The 24,080-nt window shown below is 30.5% G+C and overlaps 1 protein-coding gene and 1 long non-coding RNA gene across 3 annotated transcripts in view; one reads left to right on the top strand and one right to left on the bottom strand.

Moving 5' to 3' along the window:
• Positions 1–5,806: 5,806 nt before the first annotated feature.
• LOC136978862 (leucine-rich repeat-containing protein 15-like) overlaps positions 5,807–24,080 on the top strand; it is a 35,198-nt gene continuing 16,924 nt past the window's right edge. The window contains 2 exon segments of the mRNA XM_067274684.1: positions 5,807–6,399; positions 11,165–11,252. The gene's annotated coding sequence lies outside the window, so the exon portion shown is untranslated.
• LOC136978875 (uncharacterized) overlaps positions 22,274–24,080 on the bottom strand; it is a 37,217-nt gene continuing 35,410 nt past the window's right edge. For both annotated transcript variants that reach the window (XR_010881298.1, XR_010881297.1), the window contains one exon: positions 22,274–23,737. This is a non-coding gene — a long non-coding RNA (uncharacterized lncRNA). The remainder of the gene's footprint in view (positions 23,738–24,080) is intronic.

Raw genomic sequence — 24,080 nt, 5'->3', positions numbered from 1 at the left:
CCATAACATGCCAAACAATTTCAAACTTTTTAAATTAATTCCTTCAAAAACTCACAGAAAAATATATCTAAAGATTAAACTGTATAAAAAAATGAACTTCATACTTAGATAAAAATAATTTATGTTGATATTTTTATCATTTAATTACAGTTGAATTCAATTCGTAACGATTCTCTTAAAGGCGATACTAGGGATTAAAATCGCAACTTATTCACTTTTATCACTTAATTACTACGTTTTCAATCCCACCGTTTCACTTTTTTATCATTTATAATAACGAAAAAAAAAATCTTTTTCGTTGAAACGGAATGCTAGAAAATCCAATAAATTCCAACTTGTGTATTAAACGTTCATTATGCGAAAGTAATTAATGATGTCGTCGTTCTGTTATCAGAAAATGCGAAGGAAAGTGGAATACTCTATAAAACATTGATAGGGTAGTTATAATTCTTAAAAAGAACTTATTATTCTTTTCTATATATAAATTAAATTCGCTCATTACATAAAATGATTATTATGATTGTTTTGCGCTAGAATTTTCTGCCGTAGTATACCTCATTTGGTTAATTTGGTTGTATTTAAATTGGACTTAATTTAATTTTTGACACGCAAATTTAGAAAAGAAACAAATTTGTTTCTACTCAAAAAAAAAAAAATTTAAATAAAAATTCCCACTAGAAATAAACACGCTCTTATAATTTGATTTATACGATCTTTAGTTCGTTAATAATACGAGACGAAGTAGGAAATTGGTAAATTCCTTCACATCACCTCAATTTATTTTGTTGGAATGTTCATATTTTCACCAAGAATTCGAATATAGATCGCTTTTTATTTTTCTCGAAACTTTTAATCACTTTTCATTTACATAAACATAAATTCTATTGGACTTTATACTTGTAAAATTATTTAAATAATATTTCCTGTATTTAAAAGTATAGACTATATACAATAAAAAAAAAAAACAAAAGCATTTTCACCTTAATATAGGCTAAGAGAAATGTTTTTTGAGGCCAGCCACTATAAATCCGAGACTCGGTCCAAACGGCTGTTCCTTTGATAGGGATTGTTGTAATACTGTATTTGAATTAATTAAAATCCAGTTATTTCAAGTTGTTAGGATTATATAACATACCGGACAGTACAATTAAATTAAATTTCTGTGATTTATATTGGCAAATTTAAGTCTTGTTTTCTAAGAAATCGTCACGTAAGACACTCTATCAATGTCACCGTGCCATTTTTCTTTAGCCGTGCCGTTTCCCGAAACGCGATTTAAACAAACATAAAACAGGAGATTGAGTTTTAGAGAATTAAATCTTGAAAGTGGATTAAATTTGCAATTTTCTCTATCCAAGTCATCAATGTGCATCCAAATCTTGCCGGAAGTAACCAGTGCGCCACCTAGTGGACAAATTAATGAGCGTTACTATGACGACGGAGATGGCATCCCTCCTAACGACACCCTTAATGAGACAACAGAGGGGTCTTCGCTCCGGTAATTAGTTGTAGGTAGCGAACCTAGCGGCGACAACCAACACCACATTCTCTTCTTTTACCCAAAGGTAAAGAAGTTGTTAAGGGATTCGATAGGCCAACTGTCATCGATCCATTCGATATTTAAAGTACTTAGAATAACAAGCGAAATTGCTAAATTTCTGTATTAAAATGAGAAAATTTTTCCCTTCCTTTAAAACATTTCTTAAATTATTTTACTATTAATTTTGCCGTACCTTTATATTATTATGTATTAAAAATAGTTTTTAAAATTATTTATATAAACTAGATTTGGGCTGTTGCCGAATTTATAATTGTAACAAACCTTATACGTCTTTAGAAAGTATCGTATGGCCCATTTCTAACTTATGGAGATGTATTGAATATTTTGTTATATAATTCAAATAGTTTAGCAATAGAACTTAATATATTGAAATATTCTGCTCTAATTTAATATTATACCGTAAGTCTTGTAGCCTTTGTTACAGACTACAATAAGAATGTTTAATTGATAAATGTATTTATAAAATGTCTAAATAGGTTTATCATTTTTCTTTTCTAGTTTGATAAAACAATATGTTCTTTTTCATCATCTTTGTCTTGTAAAAAGATATTATTTTCAATTGGGAACAGGGACTGAAAGACGAAATGAGCCCGAGCATTTACAAGTGTGAGGCCTCACGCTTCTCCAAATATCATAAAAATGTACAAATAAAATTAATAAAAACACATTTATCAACATTTATAAAAATAAATTTTAATTAATATAACTTTTAGACCACATTTTATACAAAAATATTAAATTTTGGAGTTTTCTGTATCCAGAGCCCAGGCTAAATTACTATTACTATTTGTTCCCTCGGTTCTAGGCGCGATTAATCAATTATAACAGAATAGGTTATATATCTTTAAATAGATACTGATTACTTACAAGTTAGTTAAGAAGATAATCTAATAATTTTTTATATTATTTTTAATTTAAGTGAAAAGTTATATTATAATATATATTAATAAATATATTAAAATATTCTTTAAATAGAAAATGTTCTGATACAAAACAACTATTTGATTCTTGTAGTTACACGATTATTAGATAATAGAATAACTTTTAAAGTATTACAAAATGAAATAAACGATACCAAAATTACAAACCAGCTTAGATGAAACCCAATACATCTTAAAAGACAGCTGCATACATATGTAGTTTTATGATAACATAGGACGGACTACGTACGATACACATATTATAAATTGTTATTTTAACATATGGAAGTCATATGTTTAGAATTTTTTAAAGTCGTCCTAGCTAGTAAATAATAATAATTTTATAATAGTTTCGAAAAATTTAAGATGATTAAATATATATAATATCTTTAAAACTCTATAAATCATCAAACTTCTATTAAAATTACAGGCACATCTTGGATAAAGCCCAACGGATTTTTGGAAGACAATACTCTAGCATACATATGTAGTTCTATGATAATATATAAAATTACATATGTATGAACCTGATATATTTTAAAACTGTTAGGACATATAGAAGTCATATGTATGAAGTTCTGTACATTATCCAAAGTTAAAAAATAGCTTTTATATATTATACTGTCTAAAGGAAAAAACTCTTAAAAGATATATATTTTTACTATTTTTATAAATTTATACATTAAATGAAGCTCTAATTTCCTTAGAGGACGTGTCCAGAAAATTTTTTTGAAAGACGAAATTGTAGTTGTAAAACTTTATATAAAATTCAATTTATATATATATATATAAATATATATTCAATTCAAATTTAATCGGTAGTGACTAATATTGGAGCAGATAAATGTATCCCGAATTTGAAAAAGTTTTTGGCTTTAGAAATAATTCTAAAGATGTATGTAGAATGTAGCGGCATGTTTTTCCATTAAAATTATTAAATAGATTTATTTCATAGAATATAATAATCTTCAGCCATTGATAGAAAGTGTTAGATATTATCAAAATGAAAAATAGCATTTCAAAATGAAAGATGAAAATTTTGAATATGTAGTTATTACATTCTCTCGCTCTCTCTCTCTTTTTTCTAATTTAAAAGTACTTTGCCGCTTCTGCGGTTGTATTGGAGGTCTTTTGTATTAAAACCTAATAACTTTGAAACGAATTCAGCCTTCCTGTTTTCGAGATTTAATCCAAAATTCAGTAGGAAAATCTTCTACATTGTGATATTTTGCAACCAAAAAAAATAGAACGTTAGCTCTTTCTCTAATTTCCAATTAAAAATAAATAATTAGCATATTACAACTTTAGCTTTACGCACGGACGAAGGCGGATCATTACGTGGAGTTTGTTATTCTTAAAAATTTTAATGTTTATATATTATTTTGATATTCATAAAATTTCTTTACTTCTAAAGAAAACACCATAAAGTATAGAATAACATTAACAGTATAGAAGAATTTATCATTTTTTTCAATAAAACTTAGTTGACTGAACTTATTATATCGGATAATTTAATAAAAACCGGTATTATATAAGTATTCGGAAATATTAATGAAAAAAGAACAATTTAATAAGAGGCACGACCAATTCTAAAAGGCGACACCATTTTCTCCAATTCTTCCCTTTAGCTCTAATACTATTTCTTCTGCTTCTTTATACGACTGGTATTTCTTTCCAGACCTACTTTTATGTCAGATTATATTCTTTTGCTTTGGCTATTAACCTACTTTTTACCTGATATTTACTCAAAACATAAATTTTACAACGAATAGAAGAAAAGAACTCTTTAAACATATAACAATTATTTATTTGCCAGTTTCGAGAAAGACTCGGAATTATGAAGACAACTTCATCGAATTTACTACACATTTTTATTGCCATTTTGGCATCTATCGTTATTACGTTCTTTTCCCTATTATATCAGCCAAGTTTTCAATTTTCTCTATTAATCTACGCTTCCGAATGACATCTGGAATTTTCCCATCGTTTCCGATGCCATTTATAAATGTGATCTTCCGTAAACATCACAATACCTGTAGCACCCGTAGAAGAATAGGTTATTTGCTGTACAATGTATATATCGCGTCACGTTAGATTAAGCAATTTTCTTCGATTCGATCTAAACTTCATCTGCCTTCTTCTATTATTCGAGTCAGTTTCATTGAAATCTTTTGATGTAGTAGATACTGTTCATTGGTTTGCAGCCCAGGGATGGGTGTCAGACCATTATTGATGTTTGGTGACGATTGCATCGAGCTAGCACCCTTATGAATAGAAGCGCGAACGAGATAACCAGCGGAGTTAAATTCATCTTTTGTCAGAATTTATCATCCATTGTGAATAACTTTTAATTTTAAAACGTATTAAAATCTCAATTTTTATAAATATTTATATATTTTAATCACTATTCTTATTAAGTGAAGTTTATATAATGTATCGATTTAGAGTTTAATCACGAAGTATATTTTTCTTGAATTGATTTATTTATTTCGAAATGTTTTATTATTTTTCTTTAGGTAAATATCATTTATTAATGAAGACGGACGGGACAACAAATGATTATTATCCAAGCAATCTACAAAGAAAGAAATATACATTTATGCTTTGTTCGTCGGCGAAGCTATTATTTCGTATAGATTTCCTTCGCATCGAAAATGGTATAGAAAGACATGAATCTCCACAAAACAATGAAATGTGGTCATAAGAAACATACAGGAAAACTTCTTCAATGTCATTCTATCTTTTATGATAATGGTTTTCGAATGGTTGGTGTCAGTAAACCATTATAGAAATCTCATAAGACATGAAAGATTGAAATCTGTACTCACTCCGGACCATTTCTAACATATAGATCAAGTAAACTTAGAAAATTTTTACTTATAAATATTTAAAACTCTTCCATCTTTTTAAATAGAAATAACTCATATTTTTATACATAATTTTGAATGGAAAAATTGTATTTTATTCAGTTCAGCAGAAGAGAGGGGAAGAAAAACTAATTAATTCAATAACCGCACATGTATGTCGTCATTTTAAATGAGGTTAATATACTTTTTATCATTAGAAATCTTCTTCTTACTATAAAGTAATTAAGTTATCAAATGACTCGAACGTCTGAATAACCAAAAAGAAATTTATCTTATAATCTAACAAAATCAAATGCTACGAAATACGGTCGAACGTATAATATTTACTTAGATTGAATAGCATAAATTCATTCGTCATCTCAAATATTTACACCAAACTTAATCATATTTGTTCAAAATTGAATTTTCTAATCATTTTTATTCATTTATTCTAGATCTTCAGCAAATAAGAAGAGTTGTAACTTGTTAAACATCATAACAAACAAAACAACATCTTTCGCATTTAGAATATGACAATTAAGGAAGTTGATCTTCTCCGTTTCGGGCAAACTTCATTAGTGCAAAGACGTGGTGATAATGAGTGTGACGTCACGGATGTAGCCCAGAAGATTTTCTACAGAGGTTGATTGTAAAATCAATATAACCTTATTTTGTTACATTTGAAAGCGGCAGAAGGACTGGCAGAACAAATCTTATCGGTACGTAGCAACGTTTTGTAATTAAACCGACCCTTAAAAGAGAAACGATATTAGAAAAGTAAGTACAAGAAAACGGTTCCTCCTTTTCTTCGTCTCCCCTCCGATTGGAGAGGAAATCGACTCTCCCAACTCCCTTACATAAAGCAGAGCGCTCGAGGAGCGCGAGCTAGTTGGTTTTCACACCACCGTGACGTCAGTTCGCGCGTTCTGTGACGTCAGTCGTGTGCTTCTACAGTAGCAATTCGTTGGCGAACTGACACGCAGGATGATGTGCAGTGAACATTGATATCAAGGATGCTTTCCAACATATGTATCTGGAGAGCATCGCTCGGCACAAAGCGGATTCAGACAAGGTAAGAGCTTCACTTATCAATTAAAGCTAATTTTAATATTTAGTTTTGCAGCTCGCAACTCATAAAAACTATCGGTTATCGTGTTTTTATAGCTGAAATTGTTTCCTAGATTTTATATCTGCTAAATGTTTTTAATCGATAACAGAGATCATTCCGTTATTTCCTTTGCAATAATATCGTTAGACGCAATTTTGTCGAAATTAAGAAATTAACTTAGCCATCCCGTAATATAAAATGTTAAATTAATAACATTCATTCATTTTAATAAACAATACGTATATATATATTTATATTAGCTTCTATGTAAACGGAACATAAGCGAAATTCATATCAAAAATTAGTAGTAGAATCGATAAAATTACTTATTTTAATTGCTGATAAACTATCAGCAATTAAATCAAATTATTTAAAAAATAATAACGATATGGGGGTTATAAAAAGTCGGGTTGGAAACATTTTCACCTAAGACGATAAGTAATAAAAGACATCACCCATTCAGGTAGTTATCAGTTGCAGATAAGAAAGACTGTATCTATTTCCAGTAATGATTATCATATCTTCGCCATCTTGGCTCCGAAACGAGAGGGAAAAAACTGTGAGAACGGAAGAACTTCATTTGTCATTCATCTGTAATCGCCAGAAAACGCAACAATTTTCATTCGTCTGGGAGTAACCCCGCTCGCCGAAAGGATTGGCGAGAGAAACATAAAAACGAACGAAGGTAGTAGATCCGAGCCAAAGGCCTTCAGGCATTGGTAACTATGGCAACCGACAAAGGATGCGTCGATCCAACTCCATCCCGACCATAAACAGTACTCGTGACTCAACGAAACGCACACTTAAAACATGATTAATAATTCCGTTGTGTTGGGATTTGGGAAAGAAAATCTCTTTTACCATTTCCATTGGACCAGATATAACAAATCTTTCTGAAAAATAACCTAGCTGCGAATTTTCGTTTGTCTATTATTTTCCAGAAGTTATTGGTTTTCTACTCCGGCCTGTCACAATCAACTCTTTCAGCGAGAATATTGAAAAAATTTTTTGACCCAGAAAAATTCTTTTATATGAATATAAAAAAAAATATTGAATATAAAAAACATATAAGCTATATTAGGAAAACGACACGAGTCGTATTAATGAAAAGAAGTGGCTTCTTTTTTTTTGTTTGTAATAAATATTGTAAAGTTTCTTTACACAGAAACGGCATAAAATTTCGGTATTGAAATTACAACTCGATTGATCGCTTTAATCTGGTAATTTTGTGGGTAAAAAGAAGCGGTTTAAGGAATCTTAACAACCGAAAATTCCGCTAGAATAGAATCAATTAGTTGTGAATTCATCATCAATGACTTTACGAGCGTCGCTTCCTCGCTGAAATGACACTGAACTGTAATTATATAATTTCCATCCTGTTCTTTTCCATCTCTGCCGATGCCGAATACTGTACACAGGAAACGATGACGTCAGCAGTACGTGAGTTTGGGCCACGTCATAAAGCGTCAACGTTTTCCAACGGCACTTCTAACCTAATGGACCAAAGAGCGCCACCTTGATTTACGGTCCACCTCTTAATCCGGCTCGTTAAATGGCTACCGGACTTTGCTATTGGTTGGAGATTTCCGAGGTTGTAAAAATAATCGTAAAGTTAAATAAATTAGAAGTTTTGAAGTGGAGCGGGGTGTTTTAGACAATCTGGCTTGTTGCTCGCACCATTTGGATCTGGAAAATCTCAAAATCCTACTCTTCAATCTTTATCTATACGGTTACTAAATTCATCTGATACGTTTCAAATCCTGATGGGATCCTTCTAAAAATATTGGTAAGTAAAATCGGAGATGACACCAGATATAAATAATATGAAATAAATTGATTTTAAAACGATTAAACTTGCTTCGACGTTTCTTCAGTTAAGTTATAAATACGTGAAGCATAATTCTAACTGGACTTACACCTGGAAGTGCAACGAATTCACGATCCATTTAGTCGCTTGGCTGTTAGTTAGTGGAGCCCATAAAAGGCTTTACTTGACATTATAACTCTACATAATACGTACGCATGGAAGAATCATAGAATATTTTCTAGAAATTATTTAATTTACATAGATGACTGCTAATATATACTAAAATCCTTTATGGAGATGACTAGTAGTTATAATCCTCTGGAGAAGTGTTACGTTTAAAATAGAAAAGGGTCGACGTGACGATGATTAAGTAGAAAATGATTTTAAGTTAATGAATAAGCCCAGTTTTAAAGATTCGGCTCATTAACATTGCACCCTAATGCCGAATAGGTATTAAATTCTAAATGAGTTTTAATAGTAAAATTTTAATTAAGTTCGTAATAATCTCGGCTTGTTGTTTGTTAAAATTATATAAGACGATAAACAAACTGAGGATCATTCCCCTTTAGGCCGTCGTCTTAAATATTGGTTATTTAAAGTGGTCTCGAGGGATAAAGACGTAGATATTTTGCATCGCGCCATGCGATAAGAAGGGAAAAAAGAGTAATAATAAAAAAAAGGAGAGGTACATTCACGGATAAATTCACAGCAGTAAGAAATAAGCTTGCATCTTTTTTGGTTATTTCCTAGCCAAAGCAGCAAAGTGGCATTCATGCGTGGCGTGTATCGATGGCCGTGTTCGTATTGTCAGCAGAGATAGATAGCAATAAGTCCTTCGACTGCAAACTGAACTTTGGCGTCGAGATGGTACTTGCAATGAAAACAATCCATCTCGTTTTATCAAAAAACGAAGAGAACTTTTGAAGAATGGCCAGTAGCGTATCTTGATTTGTAGTTGGATGTGAAGAATGACTCTAGAGAAAATAAAATGCTTCGTCTATAGAAACCAATAAAAAATTTGTAAACAAACTTTGGAGAGCATTTACTACTTTTCAAATATTGTTCACTAAAATTTTTATCAAAACGTTCTAATTTTTTTATCCTTTACTTAATAGTGTAAACTTTCCCCCTTAATTTTTTAAGTTGTAAATAAGGTTAATTTTAACTTAAGCTACGAAAAAAATGGTTTCGTATATCGTGTAATAACTTGATTATTTATCATCAAAATGCAGTATTAAATTCTCGTGTAATTTATTTAAAGAAAACTGATTCCTCCACTCTGTTAATCGATAAAAGATGGTAATTTCGGGAGTTGAATAAATAAAAAAAAAAAAATAAAAGAATTCATAACAAAATAAGGACGGATATTACAGAACAAATATATATATATATTGTTTCTTTTTTTTCTAGCTCGTACTTTGAAACTTTTAAATAATTCTACACTTGATATTACAATCTGTCAAGGACTATTAAGCAGATAACAGGCTTTCTATATTATGCTTTGAATGACGTGCAGTTAAAAAGTCTTTTTGTTACAATTAAAAGGATATTCTTAACATTCCTAAAACGACAAGGAAGAATTTTTAATACGGAATTTAATTAGATACCGAGATAGTTTAGATTGTCGGCATTTATAACAATCTTCGTTATAATAAAAAAGAAAAAAAATACTAAATCCACTGTAATATTCGAAAATCCAATAGAAGAATTAGCAAAAAATAAAAATATATTTACGACTTTGGAAAATAATAAAAGTGTCATAAATTGCATCGTTTACGAAACATTTTACATATCAAATTAACGAAATTCGCTTATAATGGTTGCTTACAGAGATATCGAACAAGTAACATCTATTATGACAAGATGTAATGTGGATACATCTGGAATTATAATTGCGGTGATAGACGCCTTTGGACATTAAAAGGATATCACTAAATGATCGCCAAGTAGGTCATTCCCTTTTGCACACGTTAGAGAAGATAGCAACCTCCATTCTGCTAATTGCTGACAATTAGAGCATTTCTCTGCTTCACATTCGACACGTTAAGCTGATTTGATGAAGAACAAACTATAATAAAAACAAATCTGGATCCGCTGATGGCATTTTTGAAGCGAGTTTTCTCATTTAATGATTTAACTTTAATCAGAGGCATCTGTGTTTAATTTTTGCATAAGTTTAAAGGGTTTAGAATTTCGCTATATATACGCATATAATTCTACATTTTAAAGACAGAATATGTGCAATTAAGGCTTTTAAACATTCAATGAGTGTCCATTATTTAACAGGCTTTAGACTGTTATATGGAATGAGAGGGAAAGGAAGCGGATCTTCATCTGCTTCCTTTCTCATCTGTCAAATAATTACTGACAGTGTGAATATACTCTTCTCTGTACGAGGCAATCAAACCAGCTCCTGTTTCATTATTCAACCCTTATAATCATGCCAAAAGTAATATTATTACGCAGAAGCGATTAAAAATTCGAATTAATGTTATTTATTATTTGCGCGAGTGGGAATCCAAAGATGTTGGACATTTTTTTCCTTTCAAATATTTCCATTAACAACCATCAATTTGCATAATTAGTAAAAGAAAATTTATAATAATCAAGTTTTTGACTGTAATAATTGAAATGTTTAATTTTGATTATTTAATAATTTCATTTCACATTTGAAATATTTTTCGTATTAAAAATCTGACAAGAAAATTAATTTTGAATTACTTTTTTCCTATAAAAAGATTCTTCTTTTTAATTAATTTGAATCTTTATTATTATATTTTTTTACTTGTAATATCTTAACTATGCAAATTTTTTCGATAAAAGTTCGATTAATGAATTAATTAAATGTTTATTCGCTCATGGGCACGGGTCTAAAAGAACATATTGCAACGAATAATTTTTTTTTTTTTTTTTTTTGCGAAGGGAGACGAAATAAAAGAAAAAAAATTTGGGTTAACATGAAGACAGTGAACTATTGGACAAACATTTTTCTCTGGATCATTCTTTCTCGGTGAGTGATTGCTACAGTCAGACAGTTTGATTACGTCCCAATACAGCTTTAACCCTTTCTGTTTTTCTTTTATCTTCCGCATAAGGGTAGAAAGTATCGGAAGCAGGCATCTTGCCAAGCCCACTTCTACTAGAATCCTTTCTAATTAAATAGAATTTCCTTCGTTTTTATTATTTAATGTCAACAAACGTATTTTGAGAAAGTTATCACAACTACGATACTAGAAAAGTTTAACGTCTTCACACAACTAAACAAACTGAAACGTTTTTTTTTTTTTCTAAACATATCTAAACTTTATTATTATGATATTTTTATTAATTAGATTATTAAAGGTTAATACTATTAAAATATTTAATATCTTAAGATGTATATCTTTACAATTATTAATTAAAGTTTTCAAAAATACGATTAAGAAATTTAAAATAAAGTTTTGAAATTTAAAACCCGAGTAGCTTCTCCGCACTCTTCCATCAGCGCAATACTAATCATTTAAAGTAAGAGCTCACACTCTTACATTATAACAACATAAATTTTTAATGTTGCAGTTTGTTGGTATAATTTAATTTAATTTAATTTTTTTAAAGAGAAAATGGCCTTTTTTATATTTATCTACTAGAAATAAACTACTAAAATATGATATAGAGTAATCCATTTATTTACTTTTTTGCATTCAGATTTGAGACGACCAATCATAGTTATGGATCGTTATTCTTTCTCTTGGAAGAGAAGCAAATATAAGAAAAATCTTTTCTTCCAGTTTTATCTTCGAATAACTCATGAATGTCATTTGTGTTTTTTTTTTTTTTCATGGCAACATACCGAAAAACTACTGTACACTACACATATACAATATATATAAGTAAATCTAAAAACAGAAGTTAGTTTTCTGAATTTACTATAAAGGAAGCATATCGATAAATATTAATTCGCTTCGTATAAATCAACAAATCGCTCTTCCTTTTCAAATTTACAAGCATATTTTACTCTAACTAATTTACATAATAAATATATTTTTTTGTTATATAAATAGCACATATAATAGAATGTATAAGAAATGCGGTAAACAGAATAAATTTTCATTTTTCTACCGACAAACGTCGTCTATATTCTAAATTTTCACTTCCTTAAACGTCATTTACGCTCTAATTGTCTTTAACAAGGAGTTAAAAGTTTAAAACAGACTTTAAGAGTATTTAGCTAAATCATTAAATAAGCATTCCATTCGGAATTATTTGAAATGGAAAATTTCTTATTCGAATTGAATAAATTTAATCGTTTTTTCTTATATTGTATTAATGTAAAGAGAACTCAATATGTCGAAGCTGAAATATTTTATGACAATGTTCTTAAATGCCATTAGAAACCTATAAAAAGCGCATTTGAACAGTTGAAGCCATACGAAAAAATTCGGAAAAAAATCTCAATCGTTTTCTGTATGAAGGCCGATAATATTTAACATTGATTGAACCGAATTAAAATTTCTGTTATTGAAATTTACAAGTATTGTGAATTTTTTTCATTGGTCTAATTGAAGATAATAATCTTTTATCGATAGCCATTCCTTTGTCTATAGCTCTTTTCATCTCCTGATTGGACCTAATTACATTAACTGCATCCAATTATTTGAATAATAACATCTTTATTCGCCGATTACCTAATCGTATTTCGCTAACAAGAATTTATAATCTCATTATCCACATCAAAATATCGTGTAATTCTCCATTACTTCGACTATTGTCCGAACGTTTTGTAAATTATGCAGTTTTCTAGCTAAAAGAAAAGTATGCTTATTACTCGAGCAATGGGAATTCTCGACACATACTGCATGTTAAGCTGTTATTATTCGGTTATGCTAATATTTCTGTCGAAAATTTGTTGGAAAGAAACTAAAGTTCTTTACCAAAGTAAGAAAAATCAACCGTTTGCATATCTCTTTGAAAAATGCTCCCGCTAAAGTTCCCCCATTAACAGCTTAATATCATTTTATTTTGATGTCGTTACTTTTTTTTTCTACAGCTTATGGAACGGCTCCATGATAGAATCCATGCTATCTCCTCTCCTAGCCAATCAATATTTCTGTCGTTTGTGGACTAAAACAGAGGGGAAAAAAACGTCGTTAAACATATATAAAAGTAACAGAACGCATTCAACGGAAACGACGCAACAACTGTTATCTTTATTAGTTATCCTTTAATCTTATTCTGTTTCTTTCTTCCTATTTATTTTCGTCTTTGGTGTGCGAGATCTCATTAAATCCAGCTTCCACTAGTCTGCAAAGGGGTGATCTGAGCATTTTTCTTTAACTTTTTTTAGAATGTTTCACTCTATCTCATTGTTGGCTACCATTAATTTTACGCCCATGCTATTAATGAAAGTAATGTTCTTTTTCCAAACCTTCACACCATCTACAGAATTTCCTTTTTTCTTCTACTTCGGTTTTGTTCGACGACAGCAGGAGAAAGCTAACGATCCAAAACTGCTGAGTACTTTTTGTCATTACTATTCTAGTTTTAGTAAATCTTAAAATTCGATGTTTTTTTTTTTTCATTTTAAATAAAATCAGTTTCTCTTTATTTGGAAATAAACAATAAGATCTCAAATATTCTCATCTTGCAGATATATGTTATTTGCCCGTATAATTCTACATCTCGGTGTGTTTACAGGTTGCTGTGAATAAGAGCTTGCAGTAGACAATAGAACTAATGATGAAATACGGTAATAAAAGAAATTTTAGTGGAATTTTCTGGCAATAAACTATATAATTATACTCCAACATTTCGTAAAGTTGGAGTCATTGAGTGCTACTGTAGACTGTCCAGATGTAATTGGCTTGTGTCCTTAGTTAAACGTTTTTTTTGTTTTTTTGTTTTTTTTCTTCCTTCGTCCATTTTTTATACTCTTCTTCCATCAAATGATTGTTCGTTTTCTTTTCTATTCCCTTATCCTAGTTGGCTGCAGTTCGTTATTTTCTTGGTGAACTTCTCTAGTTGGTAACATGTCACTTTTGGTAACGCGAACCGGCTTCGTTAGATCTTATGTTTGTTTTTGACACGACAGAGCTAAAATTTTCTTTGCTATGGTTTTATGGATAAAGGAAAACGACGAAAATTCGAGAAAACGAAAGTAAACACGATCCAAAGCGGGTGGCGATGTCGAAAGTGTTTAGAAGAAAACGTTAATAGCTAGAAAAAAGTCGCATGTTTGGCTTTTCATTGACAGAACAATTGAATCGACTTTAAATCGATTTAACGAGACGATCAAAGAGGATTAAGGAAGGAAATAGAGGCCGCGAAACCTTAAGACAGATAGAAAACTGATGAGCTGGTTAGTCAAGAGTTGCCCCTTTGCCATTCGTCAATGTCGCGGTTTCTATAGTCGATTCACAAAAACTTGATACGAGAAGGATAGTAAGAGAAGCTCCGAAAAGAAGATTAAATTAGCCGGATACTTAAAAGTAAATTGGTATTTAGTATGAAAGATGTCAAAAACTTCTTATAATTAAATTCATTCATATTTCATTTTCACACTTTATAAATGTCTCGGTACAGATAATGAACTTTTTCAAATCCTTATTAAAGAGCTTCGGAACTGATTTACCGATGAATAAAACCATTTTTCTACATTAAACAAAATTAATCGAAACAGAATTAATAAAATCGAAATAGAATTATATTTTTTCCGACAATTTATATTTCTATTATCATACTAAACGACATTCGCGTCGAAAATTTCTTGATTGAATTTTGTGGGTAGACAGAAGAGAGGAGGAGGAGGAGGAGGAGGAGGAGGAGTGGAGAGAGGAAAAAAAAAAATCATATTTCACATCACGAAGCGCTCATTTAAAATGCTGACGTCTTATATTTGATTTATCATTTGTCCATTTTTGTGTGTAAATCTGTTCGGAAAACATTAACAAAATAAAAAATGGCAACAATTCATTCACATCCATTGATCTTCGTGACGTCGTTTGACACCGAAATATCTACCTCATTATAGAACGGAAATTGAGATTTTTTCCGTTCTCTTCAATTCAACAAATCATTTGAGTCAAACTTAAAAAACCTTCGCATTCATTTCTTTGTTTTCCAATTCATTAAATATTTTGAAACCCGAAAGGCGGACATTATAAATGGCATAGCCATTATTTAACGTGGCACGCGGTTAAAAGGTCGAAAACGGATATAAATTAAGATTCATTGGCTTATTCACCTGTTAAAATATATATTTACGGAAAGAGGAAACTTTATGCCACTTTACACGCAAGCTTTTTTTTTTCTTTTTAATAAAACCGAGCTGCAGTGTGGCAAAACTTCTTCCGTGGCGTTTGATCTCATAGTTTCGAAACCGAGAATGATAACTATGAATTTTTAAAGATATATTACCCCAGAACGGATATTGGCAGCAATGAATGACAGATACAATGCAGTCATGCAAACAAAGCAGCTGTCTAGCCACTTAGTGCAGATGCCTGTAGCGAACGTGACACGATAATGCGAAGACGATGTTCTACTGGATCAATTTTTAATTGCTTAATGGAAGTCGATTGTAGCTATGCGATGGAAATACATCCTTCAATTTCATTGTCAATCGATGAAGTAGTTAATAAGAAGTTTGTGTTAAAGGTTGCCGAACTCATAATCCTTCATTAAATGATTTCTTTGATTGATGTCTTTGAAGGCTTCGGTTAAGAAAATGAGGACGTTCCTCCAGATTTTGATTCGATGTTTATCATCTCGTTTGTGAGTTATTTATACAAGAATCGAGTGAGTGGAAGGAATAACGTATAATGGATGAGATCTTGAAAGATGAGCTTCCTATGGGATCGTTTTGTATTGAATTTTAATTCTGACTGAGTAATGGTCACGTACAAGAATAAGTTAGAATGTAATATATCTTGAAGCGTACAGAAAGCCTTTCGGTGCTATTCTAGCGAGCAAGAAATTGAAGATCATTTTTTCTCCCATATATTTTATCGATAATTTAGTTTCTTTTCGAAATTTAAATTTTACATCAGGAAAGACAAAGTTCGATCCAAACATTTGCGAATTATAAAACTGATTTGATAAACCGTAGGATACAAAGTCTATTTTTAATTTTTTTTTCTTTTATCATGGGACCTTGACACGATTTGGTTTCATACGAATTAAACATTTGGTAGCCAGCTTCTAATAATATTTTGCTTGAAGTTTCTGCTAATATCCTTGATCCGGCAATAATCATAAGTCAAAAATAAAACGGTAATGAAATCCAAAGGGAAATTAAGGATAAACCGTTTCTCTTTCTCTCTCATTTTCTTCTTAATGGCCGTGTCTAATAAAGTTGACATCGAACTATTCATTGCACGTTCATCTATAAGAAACTTAAGTTTACTACATCGAATTTTTAATTTACACGCGATAAAAATATGAGTTTATAAACTTAATTAAGAGTTCAATTAGGGGTGATAAATTTAGGTAAATCGTTAAGTGACTTAATAAATTAAGGGGAAATGGAGGGGCAAAAATGAAACGCAAACTTACGTATCGGCACGGGTGGTTCGAAAAATATACTTCGATGTACCGTACAAGGCAAAATAAATGTGTGGTTTCTGTTAATTTCGTTAGTTAGTTTTTGTTTAACCGGCGTACAGGATTAATGAAAACCGCAAATATATTTAGACAAGACGTCAGTTCTCGCAAGTATCGAACCCTTAGCATCGATACTATTAAAACTACTTCATCTAATTTATTTATATTTAATAAAAATATAAAATTAGTTTTTATAATAGTGAAATTCATAAAAACGTGAAGCAGTGTTTAAAAGGGTTGGGTAAGGTTATCGATCGACTTTGTTATTAGAGACAAGATGATAAACCAAATACGAAAAAAATATTTCGAATTTCTTTTTGACATTTTATATCTGAAAGTTGAAGAAGTTTCGTTGTCAGAAGAGTAATGAAAGTAATAATAACCATCTGGAAGACTTGCTGATATTTTTGTATCTTAGTTTATTTGTCAAGAAAGCAAGTAATATGTATGAAAAATTCTAATGAAATCATTATTGAGTTACATTTAAGCTAAGATGCGGTTATTCTACTTAAAAAAATAAATGAATAATTCAATATTTAGTATATCTGGTATAGAAATTATGTTTCTCATTTATTCAGATTAACGAAATTTATTGAAACGTTCATTCAAAAAATATCTGTATCGATTTTTGTAGCAGAGAAAATATTTCAAATGTTTTAATAACGTACTTAAATGTTAAAATTGTAATGGATATAATTGTTTGGTGAATAGAATCCTCGTATTTATAGTGTAATAAAAAAAATACAAAAATTACATTTAATTTTAATTACTTCAATTAAAAGTTTTCATTATAACCAGAATCACGCTAATTATTGTGTTTTCTTCGTGTTTTATAGGTAAGTTGAAGAAACGAATCGAGTTCTTTGTAATTATCTAAATTTGATATCGTTGAGATAATTGATCGGAGTAAAATCACGTCTAGTATTTGGTTAGAATCTATATATAGTTCGATTATGGAGTTGTTTATGGGTTAACAAAATAACGTTATATAGAACAATCTACCTGATTTTTTTACATTCTAGACAGGTAATTTTTTTAATAACAATTTGCTTGCTGATAGATAATAATATGCCAATGATAAAGTTGTTATGTGGAGGCAAACTCCTTCAGCTTTTATGCTCGCCACTATCGCCATCGCCACTTCAGTACCGCAAGCGTTATCATTTAAGTAGAGATGCGCTTTGGTCTACGCACTTTTTTTCCTTTTGGCTTTTTTTTTTTCTGTTTCGGCTCTGTAACTAGAAAATGTCGCTATAATTAAGTTTATGATGTATCTCGTTCGCTTTAATAATGATTGATGAGAGATAATTTCGTCATCTGATTTTGTTATATCCTGCTTAAGATTTATTCGATGTTAATATTTTAAAACAGATTTAAAATGCAATTAAAAACGCATTAAGATATCACCAAAACTCGACAACTTTCTACAGAATATTTTGATCTTTTATAAAACTTGACTCTATAACATCCTATTTTTATATCAGGAATTTTTATCGATTGCAGAAGTATATTTTATATCTTTTATGTGTTGAACATAATAAACCTCGAGAGATTCTTCATAAAATAAGAATTTCTTTTTTATTCTATAAGTGCAAATGTTTATGTTAATCGTTTTCTTTTTCTTTGGAGAAGTAGATTTTTACATCCTTGTTCTCATTCAGTTCGTGTTGCTTTTGTGAAAACAGCCAGAGATTTCTAGCAAGATCGAATGCAGGCCATATCAATGAAGCTATTCTTTGTAATTTCTACACTATGTACTTAAAACCTCTGAAAAATAGCACGAAAACAGTCTGCAGCTAGGATTTCTACACTCCTACATACACTACTAGATACACATTCTTCGCATTCATAGTAGATACTTTAAGAAGAGATGGGCAAATAATGGCTGCGAGTATTCCAAGTTTTATAAAAGAAGCAGAAAAAGATATTGTGATCCATTTTAAAATGGGTATTTTGGTCTACAAAAACAGGATAATAAATTTGTTTGTCAGGAGATTCTTTCTTCTCAAACAAAGAGACAAAAATCTGCTAAATAAAAGAAAAGATCATATTCTGCGAGAGCGAAAAAGTTTCTATTCAACTTGAGAATCAAAGCTTTTTATCGTCATTTACGTAATTATTCTTTAATTTTTAAACGAAAAACATAAAACCCAATTAACTATTTGTTTTCAGTCGATAATTATATTAAATCTATTAACTTGGCAAATTTAAAATCTTATACATAAAAAGAAAAAGATACAATGATTAAGGCAGAGGAGATATACGAAAGAAATGTTATCCCAGTTAAGTTAAAACTAGAATTTTATTATTTAAATATACACATATTTTTCCTTTTATGTTTATTTTAAAAAATATGATTCACTGGCAAATTTTAATGTGATATTTTTAATAAGAGAGTTATTTCCTCCAATGCAAATAGCCAGTTGCGTATGAAAATGCTTACATCATCAAATATTTATGTATTTTCTCTGAGAAAACATCGGCTATGTCGAACCAGCATAAAGAACGAAGAGGATTTCTGATAGAAGGCGTGAAAATGCCGACGGTTTGAGAATGGCACTCATCTATTGGAAAGAAATTGTGAACATTCGACTTGACCTTGAGTAGGTGGTTGCACGAAAATATCGTGTTTTCCACCCTTCAATTCAACGTCTTTAGAGCATTGGAGAAAATATTATTTAATCTAAAAATTTATTTAAATTATTAAATTATTAATCTAATGTATACATTTATAAATTTTAAAACGCATACCGGTATTTCGAAAAATTATTTATTTATTTATTGAAAAACCTCATCGACCATCTTGCTTCTTTTGTAAAAGCGACGACTCTTTCCACTAATAACTTTGCGTTACTTGCACTTCATGCTAATTAGAATAAAGAAAAAGTTACTCTCTTTTTTCACGATAAGCTCTTTTGACTTATAATATTGAAGAAACGAAATGTGTTTCTTGTTGGGTTGATTCAATGAAGACCATCTGAGTGGAAATTCTATCTGAAGACAAAGCGAGGAAAGTGGACAAAAAGCTTTTCCATTTTTTTTTTTTTATCTAAGCATATTTATTATCAGAGAACTGTTTACTTTTTATAAAAGTGAATGCAACTATTACATTTTTTCCCTCGGTGAGTTTTTTTTTATAAAAATTGAGATACCTTAAGAAAAATTTCGTTTTTCTTTTTAAAGGACCGCGTAATAAATGTAACAGTTTCAAACTTAACTGATAAAAAATATAAGAAAAAATACATCTTTATGACTTATTTATTGTTTTTTCTTCGTAAAATTTAATCAAAATGAGATTAGTAACCGGCCATGCCAACTGTTTTGCTGCAGATATTGTGTAGCGCTGTACAAGAATATGTTCATCCATCATCTGCCATTATTTTTCCCGCAATTCAAAGTCACTTCCGGACCAGACGTAAACACTCGAAAAATGTTATTATCACCATCTGTCGAGCGATGGCTGTGTCACTAGATTGTCGCCAAACATGAATTTGTCGCAGCTGGTTGCTCTTGTTTAAAAACTGAGCTTCAGAAATTATTATTAAAGTATTATTTATCTTATCTGACTTTAATCATTCTTAATTTCTTAAATTTATAAAATAGACTTTTATCAACTTCAATTATATTATTTAAACGGCTAAAACAATTTCAATTTTAAACATCCTTAACACTGTTAAGTTAGTGTTGTAATGCGTTAGAAAGAATAACATAAACCTCTCTCATAAAATATGCATTTTTAATAAAAGTTTGTTAAAATTATTAAATAGGAAAACATTAATAATATGTTGGTGGAATTTTTCAATAAGTATTTTAGGTGAAAATATTATTTACGACAGAAAACGGCCTGGGGTTTGTCTGGTGATATGAAACGTTTCCAGACGGTTATGATCCCATGCCACGAATTATGACGAGATGGTGTGCCAATATTTGTTGTTCTCTCGCAGACCAACCAGAAAGAGCAGGAGGTCGTCCCCTTTAACTTAGACTGTTTACTATCAATAGTCATAGTCACCCAAGCTGTCTGTTCCACATCCGTTTCCTTTAAAGCAAACAGTAAAATCTGGGAAATTATACTCTATCAATACTCAGCAAGACAAGTGAGAGAGTTATTAAAATACATTTTCGGGTAATTTGACCGAATTTCAATTTAGATTATTCTATAACAAACTATGGAGCTTAATAAACCGGTCAGTGGAACGTTTAAAGATAGACGGGAGCTACTAAAGTGCTTTGAATTTTACAGTATCAATAAACATTAGCTGCTTATCTAAACCCAATATGAACTGCTGTTTAGAATGCTATTGAGAGAGAACACTCGTGTTGACACACGCTTCGAACATCTATTTGGTTTACGCTCTACAATGTTGAAGATCCCTTCCGGTTACAAACATGTCAGCCAATGCAATAACTGTTTCGGGAGTGCTGACAAATATTGCATTTTCTTAATTTCCATAACTCACTTTGGAGAAGAGAGGATTATGATTTAATCGAAAACTCTATAAGTTATTGCTATTCTCGAATAAAACCGCGCCGAAAAAAGTTTCTGTCACAATTCTCCAAACTGTCATTTGTCATTTGAAGATTTTGTGTGGAAGACGAAATGTTCCAACTTTTTTTGCAAAGGGAGGCATTTCGTCGTTTCTATCAGACTTCTGTCACATCACGTCTTCTCCAATCGTTGGTACTTAGTAGCTTGTGGAAAGTAAAGCCGTTCCAAATAGGAATGAGACTGTCGCTATCGGACTACTCCACACGAACCGACTGCTCGTTGATAGGCGGATTATAGAGAGGAAGTCAAAAATTAACTGACTGCATTGCCATCGCGCAGATAAAGGAAGGATATTATTTCAAGGATAGACAGTAGATTCTTCGTGTCAACTTATCATTACTGTTATTGCAAACGACTCTCAATTCGCTTTAGATCATAAAGACGCCTAACCTTTTCTATTCTCCATAATGATACATCATACTTTCGACTTTCTTCTTTGCCTTATCATTATTTTCAGTTCGCAAAAAATGACAAAAAAGAAAAAAAATTACAATTCTCTCAATAAAAAAACGAAGAAATTCAACACATCTTTAAAAAAATTCTATTTTTTATGCATTTTCTATTGACATATTTCATTATTATCTAAAAATCGATACAGTGTGAGGATATTAATATTGTAATTTGTTTCTGAATTATATAACTATGGTTCTCTAATCGATCACTCAATCGTACCTTGACCTCAATCTGTTTTCCTAATTCCTCATTAATCGAGTTTAACTTCTGAATAATTTTCTAATGAATAATCAGACTGCACAATCAGCAAGAATCAAGATCATTCGCTACAAAGAGGTGACGACGTTAAAATCGATTATATCCATTAATAATAACAAAAATCTAATTTTTCTTTCAAAGTTTTTTGTATTCAATTCGTTTTATCCAATTTACTTTGCTAACGTTGCTTCCTTTTTTTTTTAATATTGGAGAGTTTTAATAACTCTTTCTGGTACTTATTAAAATATAATTTTGGATCTTTTCAATTACTTTCATTGTCACGAATATTCCCGAATTAATTTTCTCGACCGTGAAACATCAAACAGTAAGATGATAGAATGAAGATTCACAAATAAGGGAGAAGAAAAGTCGACTCGACGCCTACTTCTCCAGAGTTATACGATGTTCGTGACACTGATTAAACAACAGCTGAAGTTACAATTATCGGCAGAATGCAGAGCATGAAATTACTGCCTGACACAGTAATTACAGTGTCCGTCTAGGACTAATTAACCAACAATGCTGCACGTCTGCAACCTGAAAACGAAAGTGACAGGTCTTCCTTCGCCTTTCTGATGTGAAACGAAGAACGTTTGTTTGCCGTGATTGCGATTGGCCAACCGTGAAATCTGTCAAATCTATCTTAGAAAGGACCAGCTTGAACTTGTACAAGAAAGTCTAGAACAAAACAAAAATATTATCGATTCAACAAGTGCTTTGAACTTTCCCAAATTTGATTTACTCAACTCGTATTATTGAAAAATCATCACCGTACTAAACTTTTCGATAGTAAAATACGCTGAATTACTATCTAAAACATCTTTTCTCTGTAAATTAGTTAAATTATTGGAAAGTGGACATGCCGATTGTCGGGTTAACCAAGAGTCGTGTTGTGGTTTTCCAGCATACCATTGCGCTGTCAGAGGTTTCTCCACCCTTAATCTGATTACGTACACAATTTATGGTATAAGTTACGATGGTCGTTACAAATTCGGGATGACATCATTGCAACTAATTGACATATCACAGATTGATAGCATCTGGATCCTTTCTACTAACTCATTTAGGGTGTAAAAAACCTAACACAACGCAATGCCATTTGATTATAAGTAAAATAACTTCTCCCCTTCTAGTAATTTCTAAAAGTCTATATAAAATAAACTTAATTAAGAAAGGCTCTTCGGTTACTCTTGTTAATTTAATTTATTTAAACGCGTTTCGCACTTATAAATAATTTACTTTATTTTTTTTTTTAATTCCATTTATTTCTGTCAGTGGAGCTTAGAATAGAAATTATAAATTCTGTAAGGTATTTGTCTTGCATATTTTCCATCACACGAAAGTTTTTCGTTCGTTTATAGCAAGCGATGGATTTTTCTTTTCTTCTTCGATAATTTAAGAACATTTGAACGCAGAAAGATAAAAAAAGAGTTCCTATTTCGTTGAGGTAATTTCTATGTAAATAAGACCGAAGTTGGTTCATTCATCACATTTGTTATACCTGTCGAAACTACTGTCGACTTGCTAGCTCCTTTGTCCTTCTGGGAATAAGCAATATGCTCTCTCAGGATGATAATTAGTTTTCTTTTTCCTCTCTGTTTGGAAATTTGCGGTTTCTTATGTTACTTTTCTATATGCTTTATTTAAAATTCTATAACCTCAAAATATATATATATTCTTTATTTAATTTTTCCCACCTCTTCTTTATAAAATATAAACGTTTTCTTATTTTTTAAAATAAGTATAAACATTAATTAACAATAGGAATTATAATTAAACATAAATTAAATATTTAATAATTTAATTTATAAACTTATGTTTATTCAATACAACATGAAAAAGACTTTACAAAAATGATTAATATATAAGCAATTTTTTTTATATATATTTATTAAATTCGTAAGTAAAAAGCACGAGAAAGCCTAACTGTTTTGTTTTTCAGCGGATATTATTAACTTTGAATCAATATTTTAAAAAAAGACAGCAAAAATCGATATTCTT

This window comes from Centruroides vittatus, unplaced genomic scaffold, assembly GCF_030686945.1.
Source record: "Centruroides vittatus isolate TY-2023 unplaced genomic scaffold, ASM3068694v2 contig_1154, whole genome shotgun sequence".
NCBI classification, from domain to species: Eukaryota; Metazoa; Arthropoda; class Arachnida; order Scorpiones; family Buthidae; genus Centruroides; species Centruroides vittatus.
The sequence above is the reverse complement of the archived record's forward strand: the minus strand, read 5'-3'. Positions and strand labels throughout refer to the sequence as shown.